General features: G+C 35.0%; 1 long non-coding RNA gene across 1 annotated transcript; it reads left to right on the top strand.

Moving 5' to 3' along the window:
- The first annotated feature begins 778 nt into the window (after positions 1–778).
- Positions 779–4,421, top strand: LOC145312270 (uncharacterized). Its single transcript, XR_013876974.1, has 9 exons — positions 779–940; positions 1,322–1,397; positions 1,728–1,803; positions 2,369–2,455; positions 2,694–2,750; positions 2,917–2,957; positions 3,354–3,495; positions 3,893–3,943; positions 4,337–4,421. It is a non-coding gene; the product is annotated as an uncharacterized LOC145312270 (long non-coding RNA).
- Positions 4,422–11,720: the final 7,299 nt, after the last annotated feature.

Raw genomic sequence — 11,720 nt, 5'->3', positions numbered from 1 at the left:
CCTTGCCAATATCATCATTATTCTTCAGAAACTTCAGAAACTCATCATTAAATTCATACCTGGGCCGCCCATCCTTATGCTGTCTTCTACTGGGACCAGCCCTATCATCCATTCTGTACACCACCTGCCGCCCATCCTTATGCTGTCTTCTACTGGGACCAGCCCTACTGGGACCAGCCTTATCATCCTTTCTGTACACCACCCGCCGCCTGTTGGTCCTACCATCCTCCAACCTCTCTAAAGACCTCTCGTGTTCCTCTTGCAACCGACCAGAAACCAGCCGATGTCTCTCTCTTTCATCCATCTTTCCTGATAATTACAATTTCAATATTTTTTATATTTAAGACGACATTTAAAACAGATTACATTATACGAATCATCATATCAATTTTATGTCAGGGATGCCAAGGTACAAATCGAAAAATATCAAGAAAATTTCACACTCCAGCCGCGCCAATCACCACCATGACAAAATGCTGCCAGCTATCAGTCAACCATAATAAATGTACAAACCAATCCTTTCCACTTGATGATATATAGAAGTCAGCTGCAACAATAAAACACTATTCTCCTCCACTTTATGCATCCAGGACAAATTTCAGCTTGGCTGATGTAACCCACAAAAACACATCAGGAATATTTATTATTTTATTCAGGAATAAAATAATACAAATCCATCGAAAAAATCTGAAAATGTCAATTTTTCCTCCTACTCCAATCCTAATGAAAAATGTGGAGAAATCGCCAACCAATTTTGGCCACCATGACTTCAGACGCCATATTTAAAATTAAAAATAATAAACAAGGTGATATTTGCAATTTCTACAGCCCAAAAATTACTGAAATGACACCTATCTTCTTGTGATCTGTTGTGAACCAGCCCAAAAACCGAACAATCAGAATCTCACAGTTCTGCCATTCCACTCTGTCATTAATACAGGTACATTTCAGCATCACATAAAAATGTAAAAGACAATTTCCCAAAACCAGACAAAATAAAAATGTTTACCTGATTTTGATGGTTTACCACTATAACTCGATATTATGATTTAATTGCTCACAATCTCAGTTCCAACTATCAACTGGACTTAACTTTTATTGTAGATCAGCTTTCCAACTTACTAGCTTAATAAGCACATATTTGTTATTAAAATAATTAAACAATAATTTAATGAATCTCCATTATATAAACATATATATAAAACTTTTATATTTATTAATCTGCACATGTACCACAGGACCTCCTACTTGAGATTTAACCTCCTCTTTGTATCTCATTTAGCTACTGACCCACTCATTTTAATCGTCACCACTTTTTCAGGCAAAGATAGCAAATGGAAACAACTAATCCAATGGAAAATTGACCTCATCAACACTCGTTCCAGCTTTAGAAACAGGTACTACAGACTCAACAGCCATCATATATTTAAAGGGAGATATTTCATACACAGTCCTTTTAAAACAGAATTCAACGTTGACTTGAATGATACATAATATTTTTTTATGTTCAATCCCTTGAAGGAGGGGGTGATTCCCAAAAGGCGCTAAATCATACAAAGCATCCAAAAACTTTTTGACCAAAATAAAAGGCCCACCGTAGAAAGACTGTAACTTCTTGGACACGTCACTCTTAATGCTTCCTTCTGTACTCTGTGTTTGTTTTGAACCTCCAAATATAGTTTGGAATTTGTTAAAATTCTCTTAATTATATCCTCCATATGTTTCAGAAATTCCAAATACGACCAAAAAACGAATAACCTGTCCTCGAGCTCTTGGAGCAGTTAATCACCAATGTTGCCACAGGTAATTTTTTTTTTTTTTTTCCAAATATTTCATGATTTTTGTCTACTCTTAAAGCTGCGTACAAATTCGGATTCTTGAAAGGAACTAAAACGGTGTCCACCCCCAATCCTTTCATTACCCCCTTTTTGTAACTCTGTCAGATCTCAAAGCCCGAAATAAATTATAGGTAGGTACAAAATTCTCCAAAATAAACCATAGGTAGGTACAAAATCCTCCAAAATAAACCATAGGTAGGTACAAATTTCTCCAAAATAAACCATAGATAGGTACAAAATTCTCCAAAATAGCCTTCACTGCTGTCTCAGTCTTAGCATCAACTAGCTGACACGTAAATATATACCTGGAAAATAAGCTAAGCAGATTATGATTAAAACAAACTTAACCGTTTGTAATAATTAGTGAATCCCAAAAATTTCTGTAACTCCTTTCCTGTCTTAGGCTTGCCCCAATCCTTAATCCGTTCCAAATATGAAGGATTCATCTTCAATCTGGCGGCACTAATAATATGCTCCAGATAGTGGCATTCTCTAGTCAGTAAACCACACTTATCCAGATTCCATTCCAGGTTGCCCTGTCTGAGAACCGGAAACAACGTCTGCAAATGTTCTACATGCTCCTCTGGACTAACCGAAAACACAATCAAATCATCCAGGTAACTGATACAGAAACCATACATCCCTAGTGAAATGGATAACACCTTGTCCATCAAAGCACAAAACAAGGATGGCGCGTTGCAAATTTTAATAATCTTCGGTTTCAATTCTGGATTTTCCTTAATCATCTGATTTTCCTCTAACTTCAATTGTTGAATAATAAACTGTACTCGCTCATGCATTTTCTGTCCTGACAACTTTTCTGGTTTCTTTAACACATTTTTTGTTTTCTTACAGGTGGAATCCAGATTGTCCATGACAAAACAGTGCCCCATCTTCACATTTTTAAGCAAGGTAATAGGTTTTATCGACGCATCAACTACGTTAACTCCTCCTTTATCCCTGACAGAGTAGGTTCAGCCACTACCTGTTATTGTAAACAAGACTTAATAGGAACAGATTCCCCATGAAATTCAAATTTATCCACTTTCAAACAAATATTAATTTTATTTTTCTTCAGGAAATCAGAACGGAGATTCACCAACTTGCCTGTTACCTCAGGTACATAAAATATTTCTGTAAACACAGCTTGGTTCCCACAAATCTAACTTTTAACTCAACATATCCAATAATATTAACTTTCTTTTAATCTACCGAATAGGCTGATAACTTAGCAGGACAGAAACCAATTTCATGTTTATCAAAAATTTCTCTAGATATTAAAGAATTAAAATTATTTCCTGTATCAACAATTCCTAATTCCTCCACTGTAATATCAGCTCCTGGTACAAAAACTCTAAATCCGCGCAAATAGACATTTTTCTTTCTTTATCTTCAAGACTTCACGATCCCTTTAAAGCCCTAGTAACTTCTGCCACCGTTCTGTCGGATTAAAATTTCAATGTCATGTTATAAATAATTAATGTATATATTTAATTAATTAACTTCAAATTTCAGATACAAAGCCATCAATCTACAACACAGCAGCCAGCCCTCCGCCATCCACCAGCCGCCATCATACTGATCGACATATTATGTCATGCACAGCCTGCAGAACACCAGCCCCTCGTGACTAGACACCAAACTCCTTGCAACACAGGTAAGTACCCCTCAAAGGTTTAATATTCATTAAAACTTTATTTAGATACCTACCAAATTTTATACACAATAGTACTAAATGTATTATATAATATATTGTTCCCATTAACAGTTACTAGCACCTCCACACATTGACTAACAAAAACAGAAACTTCTTCACAACATTGAAAGCCATTATCCGAATACAAAACAGCAAAAATTTTCAAATTTTACATAGCTTAAAAACTCAATTACACTAATATAACCTAGATATAATATATGTGAACAAAGAAACAATATATAAAATAAGGTTTATACATCGAATCAATCATCACACTACTACATAGGATATTGATAATTGAACCTAGCCATTTCAGCAATCATAGCCTCGTATTGTTTTTCATCTCTGCTTTTTTCAGAATCCACAGCCGGCCCCCTCTGATTGACTGATTTCTTCAGAAACTGCTCAGGTATCACCCGATTATTAGGCACTCCAGGCCCCTCTCCCTTTTCATTATTGACCGGAAAGAACTTAGCCTTGGTCTTACCTATGCGAGAATCAGGGGCAGGCGGCTTACCATCCCTCTTCTGCCAACAATCAGCCACTATATGTCCTTCTTTCCCGCAATACCAACAAATCATATTCTTAGCCTTCGAATTCCAAGCCCCAATCACATTCTCAACTTGATCCCAAGGGATATCATCCTTTCCCTCAATCCAAGCATTATTATCGCCAGTCCCGGTTCTGTCAGCCAAATTGGATACATGCACCTCACTAATCACAGGCCTAGATTTCACCTCCCTAGATTCTTCCAATTTCAACCCTTCCATAGCCTGAGAATAACATGACGTCACATTTTCAGGTGAAATGTGTCCAGAACGAGCCCAGCTGATGTAATGTTGACCTCTACGAATCAAATAAGTCAAGAATGAGCTATAATCCTCCAGGTAATGCATAGATTCAACAAAGTTGGCCATATCTCTAGCTAAATCTGTAAACATTAAATTCTTCGCCACATTGTTATAAAAATCACGCCAAGATTGTTTAGAAATATGACCAGGATGCATAAGTCTAAACAACCGTAATTTCTCATTAAAGAACACATCCACATTCTGACCACTCTTTTGTTTCAGGGCGTAGAAGAATTCAGTAGCCGATTCTGTATCTGCAAACGGTATCACCAACCTCCTTATCAACAGGTAATAACCTAAAGCACTCAGGGAGGCATTAGCCTCCGGAGTAATAAGCCTCCCCATTTTCTTTCCCTTGCACTCAAAAATCCTATTGTACAACACATCCTTGAAAAGCATGGGATCCTCCAATTTTGCGAACCGAGCAACCCTCCACAAGGACAAAAAATAATCCTCAAAATCAATATTTCCTTCCCAAAATGGAGCGTCCCGCACAAAATCACTGTCCCACTTGACACCCCTTACCAGACAAAACTCCTTAAACTGTCCCTCTACAGTCTGCTGACTGACACTGCCGCCGGCCACCTTTTTATAGGCCTTAAGCACTTCAGCCCTTTCCTCAATTAATGGAAATATATCCAACAATTGATTCTCATATTCGGTCAGACAACTCTCACGAACATTCATCCAATTTCCATTCCCAACAGGACCCAAAAACTCAATCTGCGAAAACTTCAAATGTCCAGGAGCACTTTTCACCCTTTTAGCCTCAAAATTTGTAGAATCCAATTTAGCCTCCACACTCAAACGATTAATGAAAGATGTATTAAACGAATCATCTCCCGTCGCTTTGACTGCAGATACACTAGCCCCCATACTTGTCTCATACAAAAAACCGCTAATATCTCCATCCGCTGGCAATTGCGCCACCTTTTTCTTAATAGTAGCCAAATCAACATCATAACCTAACTTCTTATGCTCATCAGAATTCTTGAATTCTTTCACCTTATTCTCCAGCCGTTTATTCGCCGCCGTTAACTTATCCACCTGACCTTTGACAGTCGTATGCTCCTTTAACATTGCCCTAACATATTTTTTTATGCTTTCAGGCACAACGTCATTCTCCACCTCGCCCAACGCCGACTCCACATTCGCATTGGCACCTGCACCAACATCCTCAGCCGCAGCATCTTCCTCCTCCCAATTATCAGGAGTTCCATCATCATCCTGACTGTCAGTCTCCCGAGGACGTTTAGGCGGCCGACCGCGCTTGCCTTCATTTTTGCCCCGCTCTCCTTTTTCTCCATCAGCCATATCCGAGCACTGGAACTAGATCCGCCGTGAAATTTAGATCAAAAGAGTTAAAGAATGAAATTCCACAGAAACCTGAAATATAAATCAAGTTAGAAATATAAAAATTAAAACAAAACTGTGAAAAAATCCGAGATAAAAAAATATCTCAAAAAGTGATTGACTTCAAATTAAACACCACTTCCCCCACCCTTAACTCAGCAGCAGGTCTAAATAACACGTAGCACAATAAGACTGCGCCAAATGTGATATAGACAGACTTACATAAGTTAATGATAGAGTAGACTTAATATTCAATTCAAAATGCAAACAGATTTTTAAGTATTTATTATATTGGATTAAATGCAGTTTTTGAGTAAATCAGATTATGTATTGATACTTTATTTATAATTGATTAAATATGTTAATAAGTCAAAACTACTGATTATTTAAAGCTGGAAAGTTCTGAAGTAGCAGGATGTCTGCCTGTATATCAGGACACCAAGCAACAGGATAACTGTCTGTTTAATTAATACAAATGTATTAATTAACTATGCACTTTGAAGTAACAGGATGACTGTCTGTCTAACTAGTACAAATGTATTAATTATCTGTATAACTCTGAAGTAGCAGGATGACTGTCTGTCTAATTAATACAAAGGTATTAATTAGCTGTATAACTCTGAAGTAGCAGGATGACTGTCTGTCTAATTAATACAAAGGTATTAATTAGCTGTATAACTCTGAAGTAGCAGGATGACTGTCTGTCTAATTAATACAAAGGTATTAATTAGCTGTATAACTCTGAAGTAGCAGGATGACTGTCTGTCTAATTAATACAAAGGTATTAATTAGCTGTATAACTCTGAAGTAGCAGGATGACTGTCTAATTAATACAAAGGTATTAATTAGCTATATAACTCGGAAGTAGCTGGATGGCTGTCTGTCTAATTATCAGGACACCAAGCAACAGGATGACTGACTGTTTAATTAATACAATGTATTAATTAACTATGCACTTTGAAGGGGTAGAATATTTGCCTATGCAAACTAGCTAAAGTAGTAGAATGTCTGTAAATAGCTGTATTGGTCTTAATAAAGACTCGAACCCAAACCAGATAATGTTCTGTGTTAGGACTCTCAATATCAACTGACTAACTAAATAAATGTTCTCTTAAAAGTTCTCTTAAATGTGCTCTTAACTTTTACAGAGCAATAAAGAGTAAATGATGTTTCTACTTTTAAGCCAAAACTTAAAACTGAACTATACTACAGTAAACTTAATTTAATGAAATAACAAATTAAAATTCAATAAAAGTCCCCAAAGATGTTAAGCCAATGAATATGAAAACGTTATTATAAATAACCAGGGAAATAAAAAGTCCATTGTCCCTTTCCTCCCTGCGGTAAATATATGATCATTTCAGGGTTACAAGTATAGGACTATGAAAAAGTAATCTCTCCCCAAAACAAAAAAAGCTATGTACTTAGAGGCCTCTAGGTGCACGTGAGGAAAAGGGAAAGGGGGAGGTCGACTCTACACTATCAATTTTAGCATACAAAGATTTTTTAGGATTTTTAGGGTTTTTCGGATTTTTAGGGTACATCTTGGGATGGTGGATGTACCCTATCACAAAAAAAAGTTATAAATATTCCCTGGACCTTCACTGTAAAGGAGGATTAATCGGTTCAGCAAATAGCGAGATCTTAAGCTACGTACAGACAAACACACATGGAAAGAGATTGATAGACATCCAGATACTTTTATATAAGGATATATTTTTGTTTCCTTTCCCTTATTCCTCTTTTTTTTGCCTAATTGTGTGTAAAAATGAAATTATAGATTTATTATATTTTCAGATTTCACCCCTATCAGATACACTTATAGACAAACAAGGATGACAACATCCATATGTAGTAAGCACAAAGAAATGGAATTGACAAACGGACAAAGTGATTTTTAGATCAAATGTTCAGTTCTCATAAAAATGAGAAAAAGAGAGAATATGCAAAAACTCACGAAACCTAAAAAAATGACGTTTACATCTTTTGAAGCATGATAGACATACAGACGACCAAAATACTGAATAGATTATATGCGTATATTTCATAAGATTTTTTACAAAAAAAAATTAAGTTTCCCCCAAAGTGTTACGGACTCACTGACTGACTGACGGACGGATAAACAGACAAAGTAAATTATAGAGTAGCTGTGCTACAAAAAATAACGATAATTAAACAGACTAAAATAAGCTTAAAGGACAAATGTATATATGTACATGGACAAAATAAACAACAGACTATATCTTTAGAAAATTTTTATCACTTCTGACTGACTGAAAGACAAAATGAATTGTAGCGTAGCTCTGCTAATAAAAAGAATAAGTATTTCACAATTTGTTTTTCAGTGATTTTTATGTAATAAAATCTATTTACGGAGAAGCTTCACTTTAAAAACAAGGATGACAACATCCATAAGTAGCGAAGCATAAACAATTAAATAAGAATTTAGATATTAGTTGACAAAAGCATGTATATTAGGAAAAAATCACGAAACCTTTTCAACATTTGTTTTTAATTTCTTAATATTTATTTATATTTCAGTACTATGACTAACAGACTGACGGTCAAAGTAAATTACATACTGGATGCTCTGAACAACGGGAAATTTAATTTTGATATTTTTAACTACAAAAATTTAAAAAACGGACCATAAACATCAAAGATATGAAGAAAAATGTGAAAAATATAAAAATAGCAAAAAACCTGCAAAAAGGCAGTCTGACCGCCATTGATGTGTTCTTGAAACGAAAGGAAATTTAATTTTGATATCTATAACTGAAAAACTTTGGAAATTGGGCCATAAACACCAAAGGTATGGAGAAAAATGTAAAAAATACAAAAATAGCCTAAAACCTGCTTAAAGACAGTCTGACCGTCATAGTTGTTTTCTTGAAATGACAGGAAATTTAATTTTGATTCTATAACTGAAATAATTTTGGAAATCGGACCATAAACACCAAAGATATCGAGAAAAATGTGAAAAATACAAAAATAGCCTAAAACCTGCTAAAAAGCGGTCCTATCGCCATTGATGTTTTATAGTTAATTGTGCTCCTTGCTAATGGGAATGTTGTCAAAAAATTTCAGCCTTTTATCTTTTATAGGAGCCGAGAAAATCACGTTTCCCCCAAACTAAGACGGACAGACGGACAGACGGACATACGGACAGACGGACATTTCAAATTATAGAGTAGCTTCGCTACTAAAAAGACAATAGAAAGCTAAATTTGATGCTTGGAAAGATCTATCTATATCCTATATCCAGAACTCTATGGACCTACAGACTTAAAGGAGAAGTATCGCTCCGAAATGAAAAGACAAAAAGAAGCCCCATTTACAGATGGATCCATTCCATATGTTGTTTTTCACGAGGTATTGTGTCATTATATATTAGCAGGATTCATTAGACCCAGTTTATTTTCTAAAACAGCCTAAGACCACCCATAGCAAGTACGAAGAACCTAAAAGGGAGAAATCAATCGGCTTGTTATCGAAATCCTAAGCTACAGACAAAAAGAACTTTATCTAAGAGACTTTAAGGTTCTCAGAAAAGAAGTTGGACAGTAAATTATAATGGTCCCCAAAGTTTCTTAAACATGTTCTCAGTTTGTTGGCTAAGAACTTTGAGGACTTTTATGATATGATGATTGGATTGTACAAACTATCAGTATATAAGGCTTTCACTATAATCTATAGAAGGGATAAATTTGTTAATCATACTCGAGATTTACTTAAATTTATCACTATTGTCTTATCCATAGTTCCAAATGTATTACCAAGACTAAAGAACTAGCCAAAAGGTTTTGGGGGGGGGGGATTGGTTTAGTACCATTCTCATTGACAACCGTAACGAGAGATAGATAGGTAATATATCAACATTTCTTTAGTACTGAGAGATAGATAGATAGATAGATAGATAGATAGATAGAGAGAGCTAGATAGGTAATATATCAATATTTCTATGGGAGAGAGAGATATATAGATAGAAAGATAGATAGGTAACATATCAACATTTCTTTAGGAGTGAGAGATAGATAGATAGATAGTTCTACATCTATTAGTTGATGCTATAAATTGTGTCTACGGAAGAACAGATTAGAACGCATTAGTATAACTACCTAGACACACATACCAGAGAACAAAAGGGATAAGACAATGGCCAATAGATAGATACACTTCCCTTATGATAAAACACAAAATTACCCCTTCTGAAGATTACAATTAGTGGCTCAAACATTTGAACACGTAACTAAATAAACTAACCAATTAAAATTCAATACAAATCCCAAAAGTTGTTAAGCTAACGAACAAGAAAATGTAATTTTAAAACTTTGGGGACTAGTGTAATAAATATCCCCTCCCTCCCAGCATCTATATAGTTTAATCTAGAGTACAGGAAACATTAAATCTCGGCCTTTTTATAGCAAACATTCTACAAGTTTTCATAAAACCGTGAATTTTAACTTAATAGAGTCATCAAAATGTTAGCTTGACAATAAATGTATAAGTATAGATGCATAAGCCAGACAACTGCCTGGTCCAAGTGTTGGAGACCCTTTTCGTCTTTTATATTTTTGTTTTCTTTTCATTATTGGGAATCGGCTGCGTTTATATTTCAGACACCATTGGCTGTTTCCAATGACCTAATTCAAAATCTGGACAGAGTCCCCATCTCGTGGGCAGTGTTACATATAGCTTTTACTTTAATAACTTACCTTAATAAGATAATTATAGCTTTTCTAAATAAGACAATCTTCCATGTCAAAAATTGTGTCGTTATAATTTTTGACTTTCTAAATTTTTTTAAAAACCATCTTTGTTTGCTAAAATGTAGAAACACTAAAGAGTCCTTATATTTATAGTTATTTTATTTGTTTTACTTTTGTTCTAGGGTAGCAGAGCGAGCGAAATTTCTCAAAAGAAAAAAAATGTTCTTACGTTTTATCCTCATATAAAAGTAACAAGATCGAAGGATTTCGCTAACCGCTGAACCAATATGGTTCTCCTTTATAATGTAGCTTCTCATGGTCCTGGGAAGGTTTAAAACAAGAGAAATTGCCTTTGAAAAAATCCCCCCCACCTCCCCTTCCTCAATTTTTTTTTTAACTAAAATGAACAGCCAAGTCCCTACAGAAAGCTATTTGCAAGCAGACGAAAAAGGTTCCCGCCACTTGGGCCAGGTAGTTGTCTGGGTTATACATCTATTTTTACATTTATTGTTACAACCATATGTCATATAAACCACTAAATTTGTATCCAATAAACAAATATTGCCCTAATTTAACCCTCTCTATTTGCTTTGTTAACATGGATAGTTATTCTGATGAAAAACACAGCATTTATTAAAAGAGAGAAGCTTTTCTATAATTAGGGTCGTCCGTCCGCCCGTCTGTCCGTTAATTTAGAATGTTATAATTGTCCTGTCAATTTCAAACTTTGCATGATGATAACTATATAATTATCCTTTAATTATCCTCTTTTTGGAATATTAATTCCCAGGACAACGAAGTACAATAGTATACGCAAGGCATATGTCCAGTAACTGTATCCTGTGCATACGAAATTTTGCAACAAATGTATGCACAATATTGTTTTGACTTACAAATTTATGTTCTGCTTATTAAGTTATAGGGTTGTAGATACCCTTTCCCAATATGGTTTAAAACCTTTACAGGACCTATAAATTGGAAAAAAGGAGAGCCTTATCGGTTTAGTGGAGAGCAAAACTGGTATTAATTTTGTTATTTTTATTGAAAATCAATCTTTATTACAAATCCTTACATAATTTTTCAGTATGGCTGAGAACTGGTTCTAATCAAGCAGATATTAATCGGTTTCGATAGCCTACTGGAATACATGGTCCTATTTCTAATAAAACTAGTCCATATAATAAAAGTATCTATTCTAGGTTTATATTTCTTATTAAAGCAAAGCTTATCTTTGAGAAATTATTCTTTTTACTAAAGTAATAGAAAGATTGTC

The sequence above is a fragment of the Acartia tonsa genome, chromosome 2 (genome assembly GCF_053477335.1).
Source record: "Acartia tonsa isolate MP-2025a chromosome 2, ASM5347733v1, whole genome shotgun sequence".
NCBI lineage: Eukaryota > Metazoa > Arthropoda > Copepoda > Calanoida > Acartiidae > Acartia > Acartia tonsa.
Note: the sequence above shows the minus strand (reverse complement) of the source record. Positions and strands in the feature narration are given on the sequence as shown.